The sequence below is a fragment of the Trichosurus vulpecula genome, chromosome 4 (genome assembly GCF_011100635.1).
Source record: "Trichosurus vulpecula isolate mTriVul1 chromosome 4, mTriVul1.pri, whole genome shotgun sequence".
In the NCBI taxonomy this organism is placed as follows: Eukaryota; Metazoa; Chordata; class Mammalia; order Diprotodontia; family Phalangeridae; genus Trichosurus; species Trichosurus vulpecula.
In genome coordinates, this window is record NC_050576.1 from 400,373,257 (window position 1) to 400,391,924 (window position 18,668).

Sequence of the window (18,668 nt, forward strand, 5' to 3'; positions counted from 1 at the left end):
ATGTGAAATATCTCATTGGAAAAACCACTGACCTGGAAAATAGATCCAGGAGAGATAATTTAAAAATTATTGGACTACCTGAAAGCCATGATCAAAAAAAGAGCCTAGATATCATCTTTCAAGAAATTATCAAGGAGAACTGCCCTGATATTCTAGAGCCACAGGGAAAAATAGAAACTGAAAGAATCCGTCAATCGCCTCCTCAAATAGATCCCAAAAAGTAATCTCCTAGGAATATTGTCTCCAAATTCCAGAGCTCCCAGATCAAGGAGAAAATACTGCAAGCAGCCAGAAAGAAACAATTTGGGTATTGTGGAAGCACAATCAGAATAATCCAAGATCTGGCAGCTTCTACATTAAGAGATCGAAGGGCTTGGAATATGATATTCTGGAGGTCAACGGAGCTAGGATTAAAACCAAGAATCACCTACCCAGCAAAACTGAGTATCATGCTCCAAGGCAAAATATGGATTTTCAATAACATAGAGGACTTTCAAGTTTTCTCAGTGAAAACACCAGAGTTGAATAGAAAATTTGACTTTCAAACACAAGAATCAAAGAAGCATGAAAAGGTAATCAAGAAAAAAGAACAAGAAAAAGAAATTGCAAGGGACTTACTAAAGTTGAACTGTTTTGTTACATTCCTACATGGAAAGATGATGTGTATGATTCATGAGACCTCAGTATTAGGGTAGCTGAAGGGAATATGCATATATATATATATATATATATATATATATATATACACATATATATATATGTGTGTGTGTGTACGTATATATATATATGTATAAGTCAATGTGTATGATGTATATATGTATGTGTATGTGTACACACATATACATATACATATATATATATATATATATATATATATATATATATATATATATATAAAGAGAGGGAGAGAGAGAGAGAGAGAGAGGGAGAGAGAGAGAGAGAGCAGGCACAGGGTGAGTTGAAGATGAAGGGAAGATATCTAAAAGAAATAAAATCAAATAATCAAATTAAGGGATGAGAGAGGAATATTTTGAGAGAGGGAGATAGGGAGAGATAGAATGGGGTAAATTATCTTGCATAAAAGTGGCAAGAAAAAGCAGTTCTGTAGGAAGAGAAGAGAAGGCGGGTGAGGGAGGAATGAGTGAATCTTGCTCTCATCAGATTTGACCTGAGGAGGAAATACCATATATACTCAATTGGGTATCTTACCCCATAGGAAAGAAGAAGGAAGAAGATAAAAAACGGGGGATAATAGAGGGGAGGGCAGATGGGGGTGAAGGTAATCAAAAACACTTTCGAAAGGGGACAGGGTCAAGGGAGAAAATTCAATAAAGGTGGATAGGTTAGGAAGGAGCAAAATATAGTTAGTCTTTCACAACATGAGTATTGTGGAAGGGTTATACATAATGATACGCATGTGGCCTATGTTGAATTGCTTGACTTCTTAGGGAGGGTAGGTGGGAAGGGAAGAGGGAATTTTGGAACTCAAAGTTTTAAAAACAGATGTTCAAAATAAAAAATAAAATAAAAAAAGAAACAATCTTTGAGCCCAAGAAACTTGGAATATTGGCAAGCAAGATCTGTCTCACTTGGATAAATGGTGAGCACATTCTAGGACAGGAAGTGCCCTGGAAAGCCAGTAGCAAGCCTCAACTCAGCAAACCAGCAGGAGATCCTGAGCTCCAGTGTGGTGGAAGTGGCAAATGCCAACATCATGATCCCACACACACCTTAGCATAGCCAGGGGAACCAGCAGACTTTAACTCTCAGAGCCACCACATGCTTCAGTGTAGCCCTGGGCAAACAGGCATCCTCCAGTTAACAGACCTCCACATGCTTCAGTGTAGTCCCAGAGAAACACAGAGCCCTGCCCCCCCAACACACTCCAGACCTAACCATATGCCAGAAACCACTACTAGGACCCCAGATCAGCACCAGGTAAGCTGCCAGACCCCTAGAGCCTCCAGCAGTGCCAGGCACTCCCCGCCCCCACACCAAGTATTCTCTGGGGGCCTCAGAGCAACATCAGTGTAAGGACATGTAAACAGCCAGGGTCTGTAGCCCTTGGCACAAGAAACCTGAGATAGTATCCCTTCCACCCTGAGTGAAGAGGTCAAATTGAAAAGAAATGAAAAAAGTTCCCCAGTATTCCCCCGAAAAAGATGAGCAAAAAACAACAAAAAATCTGACCATAAAAAATTATTTTGGTGAAAGGGAAGACCAAGACACAAACTCAGAAGAAGACAACAATGTCAAAACAGCTATGGGCAAAACCCAAAAGAAAAATGGGAAGTGGTCTCAAGCTCAGAAAGAGCTTATGGAAGAGTTCAAAAAGGAGCTTAAAACTTATATAAGAGAGGAAGAAGAAGAAACAAATAGGAAAAGTAATGAGAGTGATGCCAGCAAGAAACAATTTCAATATTGGGGAATCACAACCAGGATCACACAAGACTTGCCAGCTGCAACATTAAAGGATCGAAGGACATGGAATATGATATTCTGCAAGGTAGAGGAGCTAGGACTACAACCAAGAATTACTTAACTGGCAAAATTAAGCATAATGCATCGAAGAAAAAAATGATCATTCAATGAAATAGAAGGATTTCGAGCCTTCATGAGGAGAAGATCAGAACTAAAGCAAAAATAGACCTCCAAAATCAAGACACAAGAGAAGAATAAACAGGTAAAAAGGGAAAAGAAAACAGAAGGTATTCAATAGAGCTAAACTGTTTACATCTCTACGTGGGAAGATGATACTTGTAACTCTTAAAAATCGTATCACTAACAGTACAGAGAGTAGGAATATGCCTAATCGGAGGTTATGGATATAACGTGAATTTGAGAGAATTACATAAAAAGTTAAGGGAGGAGGAAGAGGAGTACAATGGGTGATAAAGGAAGGGAGAGGTAGAATGGGGTTATGAAGAGGTGCTAAAGATCTATTATAGTGGGGAGAAGATGGGAAGGGGGGGCAATGGGCATGGCTTGAGCCTTGCTCTCATCAGTATTGGCTCAAAAAGTAAATAATATATAAAATCATTTGAATCTAGAAATCTATCTTACCTGACAGGGAAGTAGGAGGGGAGGGGATCAAGTAAATGGGGGTGGGGACTAACAGAAGGGAGGGCAGATGAGGGGAGGTGATAGACAGAAGCAAAACACTGATGAGGTAGGAAAGGGTGAAAGGAGAGAGAGGAAAAGCAGGAGAAAGAATAGGATAGAGGGAAATACACAGGTAGTAATAATAACTATGACTGTGAATGGGATGAATTCTCTCATAAAACAGAAGTGGATAGCAAAGTGGATCAAAAACCAGAATCCTATATGTTGCTTGCAAGGAACACACTTGAAGCAGAGAGACAAACACAGAGTAAAGCTAGAGGGCTGAAGAACTGCTTCAGCTGAAGTAAAAATAAAAAAGCAGGAGTAGCAATTCTGATCTTTGACAAAGTAAAAGCAAAAATAGGACTAATTAAAAGTGATAAGGAAGGAACCTACATCTTGTTAAAAGGTGCCATAGACAATGAAGCAATCAAATTAGAATAGCAAAGAATAGCTTATTTGTTAGATCCATGGGGAGGGGAAGAATCATGACCAAACAAGAGATAGAAAACATTATGAAATGTAGAATAGATAATTCTGATCATATTAAATTGAAAAGCTTTTGTACACACAAAACCAATGCAACCAAGATTAGAGGAAAGCAGAAATCTGGGAAACAGACTTTATAGTAAGTGTCTCTGATACAGCCCTTATTTCTTAAATATATAAAGAACTGAGTCAAATTTATGAGAATACAAGACATTGCTCAACTGATAAATGGTTAAAGCATATGAACAGGCAGTGTTCAGATGAAGAAATCAAAGCTGCCTATAGGCATATGAAGAAATGGTCTCAGTCACTATTGATTAGAAAAATGCAAATTAAAACAACTCTGAGGTTGCTCCAATCAGATTAGCTAATATGACAAAAAATGAAAATGATAAATGTTGGAGTGGTTGTGGGCAAATTGGGACACTAATGCATTGTTGGTGGAGTTGAAAACTGATCCAGAAATTCTGGAGAGCAATTTGAAATATGCACAAAGGGCAACCACACTGTGCATACCCTTTGGACTAGCAATACCACTACTAGGTCTGTATTTCAAAGAGATCATAAAAAAAGAGAAAGACCTGTATGTGCAAAGATATAGCAGCCTTATTCAAACACTGGAAATTGAGGGGATTCCCTTCAATTGGAGAATGGCTGAACAAACAGTGGTATATGAATATAATGTAATAGTATCATGCAATAAAAAATGATGAGCAGGCACATTTCAGAAAAACCTGGAAAGACTTGTACAAACTGATGCAAATTGAAATGAGTAGAACCAGAAAAACACTGTATTCAGTATCAGCAACTGATCGACTGAATGACTTAGCTTTTCTCAACAACACAGTGATCCAAGACAAGTACAAAGGACTCAGGAAGGAAAATGCTATCTATATTCAGATAAAGAATTGATGGAATCTGAATGCAGATTGAAGCAGATTTTTTTCACATATTTTGTTCTTTTTATGTTTTTTTTCCATTTCATCTGTTTCTTATTCCACAACTGTGATGAACAAGGAAATATGTTATACATGATAGCATATGTACAAATGATATCAAACTGCCTACAATTTTCAGAAGAGGGGAGGGGAGGGAAGAAGGGAGAAAATTTTGGGATGCAAAATCTTGTAAAAATGAATGATAAAAATTTTCTTTTTTTAAGATTAATTTATTTATTTTTAGTTTTCAACATTCATTTCCACAAGTATGGAGTTATAAATATTCTCCCCATCTTTTCCCTTCCCCACCCCAAGATTGCATGTATTCTGATTGCCGCTTTCCAAAGTCTGCTCTCCCTGCTATCACCCCACTCCCCCCCATCCACTTTCCCCTTACTTTCTTCTAGGGCAAGACAGATTTCTATACCTCATTGCCTGTATATCTTATTTCCCAGTTGCATGTAAAAACAATTTTTTAAAATATTTGTGTTTAGAACTTGGAGTTCCAAATTCTCTCCCTTCTTCCATCCCCAAACCCCCATTTTGAAAAGGCAAGCAGTTCAATGTAGGTTATACATGGATTGTTATGCAAAGCATTTCCATAATACTCATATTGTGAAAGACTGACTATATTTCCCTCCATTCTATCCTGTCCCCCATTTATTTGATTTTCTCCTTTGACCCTGTCCCTTTCCAAAAATGTTTGCTTCTGACTAACGCATCCCCCAAGCTGTCCTTCCTCGTATAATCCCCCCCATCCCGTTCCCCTTACTTTCCTGTAGGGTAAGATACCCAATTGAGTGTTTATGTTATTCCCTCCTTAAGTCAAATATGACGAGAGTAAGGTTCACTCATTCCCTTTCACCTCTCCCCTCTTCCCTTTCATCATAACTAACAGCTTTTTATTGCCTCTTTTATGTGAGATAATTTACCCCATTCTATCTCTCCCTTTCTCCTTCTCCCAATATATTCCTCTCTCACCCCTTAATTTTATTTTTAGATATCGTTCCTTCATATTCAACTCACCCTGTGCCCTATGACTCTGTCTATGTATGTATGTATATATGTATATATTCCCTTCAAAGACCCTAAAACTGAGAAAGATCTCATAAGTTACAAATATCATCTTTCCATGTAGGAATGTAAGCAGCTCAACTTTAATAAGTCCTTTATGATTTCTCTTTCCTCTTTACCTTTTCATGCTTCTCTTGATTCTTGTATTTGAAATTCAAATTTTCTATTCAGCTCTGGTCTTTTCATCAAAAATGCTTGAAAGTCTTCTATTTCATTGAAAGTCAATTTTCCCCCTGAAGTACTGTACTCAGTTTTGCTGGGTACATGATTTCTGGTTTTAATCCTAGCTCCTTTGACCGCCATAATATCATATTCCAAGTCCTTTGATCCCTTAATGTAGAAGCTGCTAAGTCTTGTATTATCCTGATTGTGTTTCCACAAGGCTCGAATTGTTTCTTTCTAGTTGCTTGCAGTATTTTCTCCTTGACCTGGGAACTCTGGAATTTGGCTACAATATTCCTAGGAGTTTCCCTTTTGGGATCTTTTTCAAGAGGTGATTGGTGGATTCTTTCAATTTCTATTATACCCTCTGGTTCTAGAATATCAGGGCAGTTTTCCTTGATAATTTCTTGAAAGATGATGTCTATGCTCTTTTTTTTGGATCATGGCTTTCAGGTAGTCCAATAATTTTTTAGTTGTCTCTCCTGAGTCTATTTTCCAAGTCAGTGGTTTTCCAATGAGACATTTCACATTGTTTTCTATTTTTTCATTCTTTTCGTTCTGTTTTATAATTTCTTGTTTTCTCATAAAGTCATTGGCTTACATTTGCTCCATCCTAATTGTTAAGGATATATTTCTTCAGTGAGCTTTGGGACCTCCTTCTCTATTTGGCCAATTCTGTTTTTTAAGTCATTCTTCTTCTCATTGGCTTTTTGAAGCTCTTTTGCCATTTGGGTTAGTCTATTTTTAAAGTGTTACTTTATTCTGTATTTTGGGGGTCTCCTTTATCAAGCTGTTGACTCATTTTTTCATGATTTTCTTGCATCCTCTAATTTCTCTTCCCAATTTTTCCTCTATTTCTCTTACTTGATTTTCAAAATCCTTTATGAGCTCTTCCATGGCCTGAGACCAATTGATATTTTTCTTGGAGGCTTTTGATGTAGGATCTTTGACTTTGTTGTCTTCTTCTGGCTGCACATTTTGATCTTCTTTGTCACCAAAGTAAGATTCTATAGTCTGAGTTTTTTTACACTGCCTGCTCATTTTCCCAGCCAATTACTTGACTTTTGAGCTCTTTGTCAAGGTATGATTCTGCTTCCAGAGTGTGTTCTGTCCCAGGCTTCAGGGTTTTTGTGCAGCTGTTTTCTGAGCTACTTGTAGGCACCTGTAACTTTTTAGTTCTTCTGAGGTGGTATAACCCAAAAGAGAGGTGTTTATTCATCTACTGGTCTGTGTTCTGGTCTGTGAGTGACCTCATGCACTCTTTTCTGCCTTAGAACTTCTAGGAGGACCCCCTCTCCACAGCCACCACAAGTTTTGCTGCACCAATGCTCCTTCTCATCCCAGGACCACCAACCAGGACTGAAATCTAGATTCAAGCAGGGCAAAGCAAGAGAATCCTGCCTCAGGGCCAGCAAAGATATTCCTGCACTCCTGCTCTGATCAGTTGCTTGATTCCCCCCACTGTCTGTGGGCCCTTAGCTCCAGAAGCAGCCGCCACTGCTGCTGGTGCTGCTGCTGCTGCAGCCACTTCTGCCACTCTGGGGCTGAGACTGGACCATGCCCTTCTCTCACCCCAGATCCAACAGTTTTCCCACTGACCTGCTAAGTTGTCTTTGATGTTTGTGGGCTGAGAAGTCTGGAAACTGTCACAGCTCAATGATTCAGTGCCTTGAGGCCTGCTCTGGCCTGGTCTGTGTCAGTGCAGCCCATGCTGGGCTGTGCTCTGCTCCCAGCATTGTGAGATAGACTTTTCTGAGTTAGCATCCAGGCCATCTTGGTCTGGAGACTTGTTTCACTCTGTCATTTTGTGGCTTCTGTAGCTCTAGAAATTGTTTAGAGTCATTTTTACAGGTGTTTGGAGAGATTTTGGGGAGAGCTCATGCAAGTCCCTGCTTTTACTCTGCCATCTTGGCTCCTCCCCCCAAATTTTCTTGATATGTAATTGTGGGAAAAATAAAATCCAATTTATAAGTAAAATAAAAAATATAATTAATTTGACATAAAAAAAGAACTGGGAGTCACTCTGTGTAGTATCAGTAATGTTCTAATGATGGTCAGCTGTGAAAGATTTGGCTGTTCTGAACCATACCATGATCTAAGACAATTCCAAAGGACTCATGATGTAAAGGCATCTAGCTGGCACAGTGGATAGAGTACCAGGCCTGGAGTTAGGAAAACTTGTCTTCCTGAGTATAAATCTGGCTTCAGACATTTACGTGCTGTATGATCCTAGTGAGTCACTTGACACTGTTTGCCTTAGTTCCTCATCAGTAAAATGAGATGGAGAAGGTAATGGCAAACCACTCCAGTATCTTTGCTAAGACAACCACAAAAGGTGTCAAGAAGAGTTGGACACAAGTAAAAACTGACTGGAAAAAAGACACAATTTGATCATAAAAAAAGCTCTCCACCGCTATAGAGAGAAAACTGATAAACTCTTAGTACAGATTACAGAACAATTTTCCCACTTTATTTTTCTTTTATTTTTTGAAATATTGCTAAGATGGAAATATTTTGTATCATTTCATATGCCTAATTGATAACATATTGCTTGCCTTCTCAGTGGTTGTGGGAGAGAGGGAGAGAATTTATAACTCAAAATTTAATAAGAAAAAAATGTTCAAAATAAATATTTTTTTAAAAAAAGTACTATATGCGGGTCTTCTGGCTGGAAAGTAGCGACACAACCCCCGAAGGAAAATAATCACAGCAAATTTGCTAAGCAGGCAGTACTCTAAGAGAAGATCCTTTCTAGTGAGTTAGATGCCTTTCAGTCATTATCACTGCACATTAATATCTGTGATTCTGGAACTTATCTCAAGTAACAGCTAGACCATCCAGTTCTTTTTCATGTTTCAAGAGGGGTATATGTGTTTATTTGTACTCATATGAATCTATATTTGTTTAACCAACACAAACCTAAAACATTATATGTAAGCCTCTAGAGATACGGCAGCTTGCCAAGAAGCATAGCGTGACATAGAGGATAAGGAACTGGACTCAATGTTAGGATTAACTGGTTTCAGGTCCTTCTTTTGATGCTTATTTTCACTCTGGGCAATTAGTTCATCTCAGTGTTCTGGGCAACTTTATAAGAATATAAATTGCAGAGAAAGTGCCAATCTCCATTAATTGAGAGAATTTCTTATATGAATCAAATCACAGGTTAGGTCCCTATCCATGGTTAACAGGTTCTTAAATCAAAGAGCCTTTGAGATTTGAGACCTTGGAATAGCTAAGTCTGAAGTAGTTTCTCTCAGTCTAACCACAAGTGAATGCCACCTCAACCACTAACAGACACAGAGATTTTCCTGTTACCAACCACTATAACCTCAGTTATGTCTTCTCCAAATTGAGTTTGAGCCCAAATGACACTGTTCTAGATGCATTTATCTGTCTGTCAGTGACATGGTTGAGAAAAAATCCACTGAGAATTAGTAGCAAAATAGATGTGAGAATATGAGGGTAATGTCTGGGCCTAGAATCCTTAATAAATCAACAATCCATTTCAAAAAGGGCAAACACACACAGACACATATGCGTACGATGACAAAGTGAATGGTTCAGTTCTATTTCCAGCTCTGAGATGGTAACCTAAGAGACTTATGTTGATCAGGAAGCTGTATAAGTTTCACATTAAGATAATGATTTTACATCTCACAGATTCATTAAAAACATGTAGTAATGAGCTTAATGTTCATGGGATCCAAATATCAGGTTTTTCATTCATACTCCATACTCCTTAGAGGTAGAGTTGGTTTAATAAGCTTCCCAATGTTTAAATGAGGCACACACACTTTCTTAGGAGTATAGGATTTGTGAATCTACCTAAATAGATTATTTTTATAACATAATAAGCAATGTTCTTATATTAATGCCATCCCCTATTCCTACCACTCATGAATTCAATACTATAGATGAATTTGCTACTTTGTACAAAGCCCTACACTTTTCCTAACTCTGTAACTTTTCTCATATAATTATTTAAATCTGGACTATTCATCCACCCTCACTTCTTCAACTGTTGAATTTCTGATCATCATCTAAAACCACCTCTAATACTAAATACCCTTCATTTATCTCCTGAGACCTCCTGTAATATTTTGTTTTCCAACTCTTTAATATACTTACGCCATGCACGATATGATAATTATATGGTTTGATATAGAAACACTACCTGACAAGGATAAACAACAACCACAACCTCTTAATGCTAGACTTTAAGTTCCATGAGTTCAAGGGCCTCTAAAATATCTATGAATGGATTCATATAGCGTATAAGTTAATTTCAAAATAGTTTGTAAGATGAATTGACTCACTCTGCCTCAAGAAGATTTTCATGTAATAGCAGCAAAACTTGTTTCCAGCGGTTCTTCCCACTGTCCATATAACTTTCCCATGTGCTACAAGAGGGAATGGATTAGTCTTCTCCCAGAATTCTGCCAATACCACCAATTCAACACATTTGGAGACTCCTATGTGGCTCACCCCGTTAGTAACAAACATGAAGGAAGATATATGTGATCTTAGACTGTTTTAAGATTGGCATCATGTTTGGAATGCAGGACACAATAATCCTGTTGTAATTTGCCCTGGGAACACCACACCAAAAATATTGTATTCATACTAAGTGCCATATTTTGGGAAATATCTATTAAAAAACTAGAATATATCTGTGCCAAACAGCCTGGTGAGGGGCCTTAAGGTCTATGTCTTAGACATAGCAGTTAAAGGCAGTGGGGATTCAGCCTCAGGAGAAGAGAAAACATATAGGGATATAACTCTTGTTAGGTATTTGAAAGATTGTCATGAAGACCAGTTAGATTTGTTTTACTTGGCTCCAGAAAGTAGGACTAGAAGTAGTAGATGAAAATTACCAAGAGGGAGATGTTGGCTCCATATAATGAAAAGTTTCCAAATCATTAGAACTGTCCAATTATGGAATGGATTGCCTCTGGAGGGTCACTTTTCTGGAACATTGTGAAGGGGATTCTTATTCAGGTATGAAGTGGATTCGATGACTTGTGAAGTTCTTTCCAACCATGAGATTTTGTGATACTTACAAGTCATGGTGGTACTCATATGATGACATTGAACTCTGAATGGCAGGACAGAAATAGGAAAGTAGCTTGAGGGGGCAACAGGCTCAAATCAAGCTTTTCATGATGAGGGAGATCTGTAAACTTTTGGAGGTAAAATGGGATTATTATTAGTATTATTATTAAGCATTTTATATAGGATATTGTGCCTGTTCCTCTACATGCTGGTTTCTTACACAAGTCTTTCTCTCCCCTCAGGGATATGAACAGAATCTAGAACCATGAGTCGGCTTTCTTGAAGCTGAAAGTCATAAGTCCAACATTTCCATTCAAACTCTTGTCAACTCTACCCGCCCCCCAAGTATGTATGAAGCACTGAGTAATCAAATCTCTGCTGGTAAGGAGAGTTATATTCAAATGAACTTTGAGCCATATGTCTCGTTTGAGGATGAAGAGGGTCAGAATGAATGCAAAGACAGAGAATAGGAGGCAATGTTTTGGAGGGGGTAGATGGGAATAATAATTAGAGTATGGGTGGACAAAATTAGGTTTTAAGCAAAAGCTAATCTCTTTGTAAGTATATAAATTTAAATTACCTATATTATTGAATCAACGAGAATTACCAATTTGGGAAAGAAGCTTAGTAATAAGAGACAAAACTATTAAGTAATGCAAGCACTTACTTAATCTTTTTCAGTATAGATTTCTGACAGAATTTAACTATCACTTTTTAACTATCACGTTTAAGTATCTGACAGATTTTTTTCTATTACTCTTCTGTTGGATTTTTTTCTACACCTTATGCTTGACAATATATTACATATCCATTATTGATTATTTACCCTATTAATTACTTACCTCAATTAAACATTTTTTTTCTAATTAGTCAGAGATATTCTTTCTCTGGCTAAACTGGCTTAGTAAAGGTTTATTCTCTCTCTCTGGTTCTAATTTCATCCATCATTTATCATACATGTCCTATCAGCATGCTCTTTCTTAAAAACAGAGACATATTCTAAATAGTTCAGGTCTTTAAAAGCTGTGGTCTGCATACTTTGCTCTATAATATACATTTTTAAGAAGCTAAAAAAAATTAGGTATTCCATTTAAATAAATAAAAAGGTTAAGTGAAATTGAAGGTTATTAATTCTCCAAGTCACCTAAGCTCAAAACCTTAGACCAGGTGTTCTTAATCTGGAGTCTGAACTTTTAAAAAATGTTTTGATGAATGAATTTCAATATAGTTTGTGATATAAGCATTTTAAAAAATGTATTTTAAAACATTATTCTGAGAAGCAGTTAATAGATTTCCCTAGACTGCCAAAAGCATACTTGACATAAAATTGGTTAAGAACCCCTGCCCTATAGTCATAATTGTCTACTACCCCTTTCTTGTTCATATCCAGGTGCCATATCCCATTTTTTCTTTTGTAATGCCTTGAGGGTATATCTTATTTTTTCATCTCTAGTCGCAATTCTGCTCCATCTCATACTTGGTTTATAGCAGAGTTCTCCATATTGTTCTCAGTGCCAAAGACTTTTCCTTCTTTCAGTTCATCTGACAGACTGATTCTATAATAATATTCCCCAAATTGGGCTTTTATTTTGTCATATTTCTGCTAAAAAAATTCCAAAACTTTCTATTACTCTCACAGCATGTTTCACTTACAAGAATTCTAGACTCATAATCAATAGAATTGAGTTTGCATTCCACAAGGATCATAGACCTACAATGGAAAAGTATATCTATTCAAATTCTTAATTTTGTAAATGAGTAAACTAAGGCTCAGTGAGGTTAAGTGACTAGCCCAGCATCACAAAGGGTTGAATGTTGTCAGTGTCAGGATTTGAATCTAGGTCATCTGACCACACAGACTTTCTACCATCTTTCTACAATCTGAAAATACCACTGTTACATTAGCTATATGACTTAGGCATGTAAACCTCTACAAGTCCAATTTTTTCTTTATCTATAAAATGAGGGACTTGGATTAAATTTATCTAGAAGGACTCATCTAGTTCTAAATTATGTGATCCTAGTTTTCAGTCATTTCAGAGGGTCGAATTTACAAGCCATCCACTTAGCACAATGCCTGCCATGTAATAGGCACTTAATGAATGTGTGTTGACTATGTGCTGCTGACTATGGCCTATGAAGGCAGCCAAGTTTCCCTATGGCATTATGTCTCAATTCAAATATTACCAGGTGGTATCTTTTCTCATGATTAAGTTTCACATATTTGGCAGTTCCCCAAACAGATAACTGAGAGATGCCATATATGAATGTATGTCATCTTCAACTTAGGAAAGTATAAATAGTAAGTCTAATTTTTCTTAAGAGGTAATACAGTTCACCTAGTGACAATTCATTGGGTAGAATACCCAAAGAGAATTAACATTTGTCTCAGAAGCAATAAAAAACAATATTTGACAATGAGAAAACATTTATTAAGTATTTACTTTGTGTCAGGAATTGAGTGCAGGTGATGAAAATCAAGACAAAGACAATCAAAGACAAAAGCAAGACAGGTCTTACACTCAAGAAGCTTACATACTAATAGTGGAAGACTCATGTTATACACACACATACATATCTGTGTATATACGTGAACATATGTTTATACACACATATATATTATATATAAAACTTTTCCCTGATTACCACCTAGATATAGATACATATAGATATAGATAGATGTATAGATATTGACCACAACCCAGATACATGGAGAGATAGATATCTCTCTATCTCTATATATCTGGATGGTGGTCAGGGAGACAGGGACAGTGGGTGTATCATACTACACTTTTGAGGAATGTTATTGATTTACTTTTCCTAGAGCTAGTGGTGAAAAGTGGTAGGAAGGAAAGAAAGCAGGAATTGCGGAGGGTCTGGATTGTGCTAATTTTGGAGAGCACTCAGAAATCAGAGGCAAGAAAAACCCCAGTCTGTGCACTGTAAAATCCAATGACAGATGAGAGCAACAGGAAACATGATGATTTTTGTTCAGGAAAATTATGTACAACTTTTACTAATCATCTGATAAAACTTGATACAACCAAGGGAAAATATCACTGGGACAAAGCCTAATTATCTAATAAAAATCACTGGAAAAAATTGGTTAACCTTTTGGCAGAAATCAGACATTGACCAACAGTGTACATAATATACCAAATGAAGTTCCAAATGGATAAGCAACTTTATCACAAATGACTACATTAGAAAAACAGAGAATGACAGTGTTTTTGAGGTCTATGGTTAAGGTTAAGGAAAATTCTTAAGCAAAGGATAGGGGCAACAATAAAATATAAAATTTTAATTACATAAAATTCAGGTGGTTTTTTCCTAAAAACAAAATCTAGAATAAAAAGAAAAGCTATCAACTGATTTTCAAATCAGATATTCTCAAATAAAGGTCTGAAAGCCATTATGTGTGTATGTATGTGTGTATATATATATATATATATATATATATATATATATATATATATATATACATACATATGTGTGTGTATGTATATATATGTATGTATATATATGTATGTATATGCATACACACATATATATATAACTGATATTGATATAAATATACAGGATCTAGAGTCAAAGAAGACACACACACAGAGAGAGAGAGAGAGAGAGAGAGAGAGAGAGAGAGAGAGAGAGAGAGAGAGAAAGTGTCAAACGGTATTGTATTAACAGGCAATTAAAAAAAAAAAGAAATTCGTACCGTCATCAACAATTTCCCGATAATTTTTTTTTTGACAGGCACAGGGACCCTGGCCCCACAACAGGGGCAGGGGGCATTTATTATTGACAGAGACTGCTGGGATCAGCGGTTCGATTTGGCTTCACGTTCCAGCTCATACTTCTTGATGACGTAGGAGTTTGAAGAGTCCTTGGCAGCATTGATGAGCTCATCGGCCAGACACTTCATGTTGCGGAAGGCCGCCTCTCAAGCCGCATGCAGAGGAGCCGGATGGCCTAGTTGACCCGCCGGAGGCGGGACACATCCACAGACTGCCGTCTCACAATCCCTACCCGTTCTATTCTGGTCTCGCAGGGACCGCTGTTGATGATGGCATTCACAAGAACCTGCAGCGGGTTTTCTCTGGTGAGCAGGTGGATGATTTCGAAGGCGTGCTTGACGATGCGTGTGGTCATGAGCTTCCTGCCGTTGTTCCGGCCCTGCATTATCATGCAGTCGGTCAGGCACTCCAAGATGGGGCATTGGGCCTTGAGAAAGCTCTTGGTTGCATAGTGCCCCCCTCTGTGGGGCAGGTACTTGGCATACTCCTCCTTCACGGCTATGTAATCCTGCAGGGAGATGTCATTGATCTGCTCGTCGTCCGTGCTCCACTTGCTGAACAGCTTGATGTCGCGTGTCTCGGCCTCAGCCGGCGCCGCTGTCTCCCACTCGGTCATGTCGCTCGGTTCTCGGTAGGCTCTTGGGGTGGAGGAGGGTCTCTGGACGCCTGGCACTGGGGCTCAGAGTCATAGCCGCATTCGCTCCACGTGCCTGGCTCAGGCACCGGAAGATGAAAGCAATTTCCCAATAATTAATAATGAAATTATGCACCTAAATAATTCTGAAATTTTACTCAGACCCTTTCAATTGGCAAAGATGACAAAAAGTGAAAATGATAAATATTGGAAAGTAAGACAGACACACTAATGCAATATTGGTGTTTCTGAGAATTGGTCTAAGCCAGGGGTGGGGAACCTACAACCTGGAGGCCACATGTGGCTTTCTAAGTCCTTGGGTGTGGCTTTCTGACTGAGTCCAAGTTTTACAGAATAAATCCTTATATTAAGGGGATTTGTTCTACTAAGTTTGGATTTAGTCAAAGGGTTGCACTTGACCTAGAGGGCCACATGTGGCCTTGCGGCCCCAGGTTCCTCACTGCTGGTCTAAGCATTCTAGAAAACAATGGAAAACGATATTGGTAAAAATAATGAAATTATACATATTCCTTATCATAGCAATACCAATGCTAATCATATACACCAAAGGAGCTAAAAGGCAGTAGTAAATATCCCAAGTATACATAAATATTTGTGGTAGTTTTACGGTCATACCAAAGAAATTCTCCAGATCCCAGATATAAAGTGGCTAAAGTGGTAAAAATCATAATTAAGAAATGATTAAGAAAATAAAGTAAAACATAAAAAAATAAAAATAAATAAAAACCGTTAAGTAGAAAATAAATCCTATCATCACTGCCATTTTACAGATGAGAAAACTGATGCTAAGAGAGGTTGCATTACTTGCTCAGAGTCACACTGTTAGTAAATTTCTGAGGCTGAGTTTGGCCTCAGGTCTCTCTGACTCCAAGTCCAGTCTGTTATCACCTAACTGCTCTCAAGACTGATAAATGAGAAAGCATAGAGAGCAAAGAAATGACCAAAATTATCCCAATATCCATTGCTCTACCACCTCTAAAAACCTATAATTCTTAAAGCCTCACAATTATTGGAAAATTAATGCATACAGCTTGATTTCAGTTAGTGCAAATAATAAACCCTGTGATGTTGCAATATTGGAATTCTCCCTGCATATTTCCATTGGGTTGGAACTAATCATCACATTTTACATAGTTATAAATTAGAATATCACAAATTAAATACATAAGACCATTTCACAGGATTCATTAGTTGCACAAAATTGGGACCTATAGTGTCTTGTGATAATTCTTTGATTCATCAACTCTTCGTGTCTTGTATGAGATGTTCAGGGAAGACTAGGACCTCTGGTGTTAGGGCTTGCTGAGCCCTTTTCAGAACTGTACATCCACCTTTGGTGTCTACTTGCCATCCAACTCTCACCTGTGACACCAAGAAACTGTAGCATATGCAGTGGCCACAAGCCAGTACCCCATGTCAGATGGGCTAAATCAGGTTGAGAGTAACCAAGAGGCTTCAAACCTGTTAGTGAGTTAGAGGTATGTCCACCTCAGCATGTGAAGGTTTCCTCTGGTAGAATGGCAAATGAACAATTCATTCCAGCAGCCACAAAGATGGCCAAAGCTGTGGAGTGCCTAGAGTTTTGTCAGATGTTGAAGATGCCAAGGTCATCCACTGCATCCTGGGTCATTGCCAGTCATCCTGACTTTTGTCCTGCCATTGGACTTTAATGACTCTAGAAGAGAGAGTGAGGCTGATGATTTTGTGCAACTCTGCCTCACTTACATCCCTGAGTATGGTACAAAAATGGGAGAACTCCTAAGATTAGATAGATCAATATAAAGGTGGCAACAAAAATTGAAATTGCTTGAACCTAAAGTTTCAGATCACTATCTTCCTGCTGACAGTGCAGTACAGGCCCTAAACTCTGGTGGAGCTTCTTATTTCTTGTCATTTGAAGCCAACTGATGCTGCAGAAAGGTGGATATATTACTAGATCCACAACAGTAGGCCACCATGGCATTAAAAATGTGGTTCTTTTGATCTGGTCTAATGGTTGGCCTCTGCTTTTTTTTTCCCTGAGCAATACAAAGGGCTCATTAAAATGCATATAATTACACTTTGCAATATATTTTTCATGTGGTAAAGCCTGTGCATGAAACAAATAAAAATGAAATTCTAATCTTGTCTCTTTCGAAAGGCTGGAAGTTTGGTTCTATGCAACTCGCTAGGACAAAATGCATACACACAAACCATTTTTGTACTTCAAAACCCTGTTTGCCCAAATTTGCAGACTTTAGAAAATGTGGAAAAGTCAGGTTCATTCATAAATATTGTGATATAAAGAACTATTTACATTACCTTGACACTTGATAGAAATGATGAGTGGACACCTTTCATTGTCAACAAAGATGGAAGTGAGAAAGTGAGTCATGCATTTCTAAGTTCTTTGTGTCTAGAGGACATGTAACAAAGCATTGGTAGATTAAACTAGAAAGATAGATTTGGGATTTAAGCTCAAGATTTGAAAAGGATCTTGGGATACAGACACTTCTACAAATACCAGGGTAAGATGACATATTGAGTAACTTTTACAGACTTCTGTGTTTCAAGAGCTGCTCATTCTCAAAAGTCAGATTGATGCTTTATACTGAGTACATACTTCATGTACTGTAGTTTCATTTATATAGAAAAACTGCCTCTACAGACACAGTTCACAACCCTTTTACAACTTAGTGAATGGTCTTCCAAAGTGATTGTGGCTTAAAAACATTTCACTTTCTGTTCACTCTAATCAAGAGACTCCCAGATACTAGTTAGGCTGCTGCTCAGATGACAGATGCACAGTCTGTCTATCCCAAGATATCTTCCAGTACTTAAACTCTGTGAGTTTTGGTATTTGTGAAATATCTTTCACATTCCTATTACTCTGTTAGGTGTTACAAAGGAAACAAGAAAATAATCAAACATATAATTCATAGAGGTTTAAAACTAAGAGACCTTAGGGGACATATAGTCAAATGTCCTCAGTTTTCATAGAAGAAAACTTTAATCTGTAACCTTCCTTCTTAAGACTTTAGATTTTGGTTGGAGAAGAAAAGAATGATGTGAAAGAAAAAAATTAGAGAATAGGAACCTATGTATTTTTACATATTAGACACTTAATAGATGTATATTGAATGAATTAACAAACATGATCAAAAGCTAAATTGTGAATGTGTAAACAGCTGTGAGAGGTACAATATTTATGCTATTGCAAGAGAAGAACATAAACCATTATGATATTAAAGTCTATAATAAAAATATAACACACTTCCATGTACACTATTAAAAAGATATTGACTTTCATAAGGTTATATATCAAGATTAATTTACCTGAGGTAAATGTTGACTGATAAGAAGTTGAGGCCAATAATAACCCCCAGGGACAATAAATCTTTATATTCACACACACACACA

General features: G+C 37.5%; 1 pseudogene; it reads right to left on the reverse strand.

The window, feature by feature from the left end:
• Positions 1-14,637: 14,637 nt before the first annotated feature.
• On the reverse strand, positions 14,638-15,230 carry LOC118845722 (annotated as a pseudogene).
• Between the last annotated feature and the right edge of the window lie 3,438 nt (positions 15,231-18,668).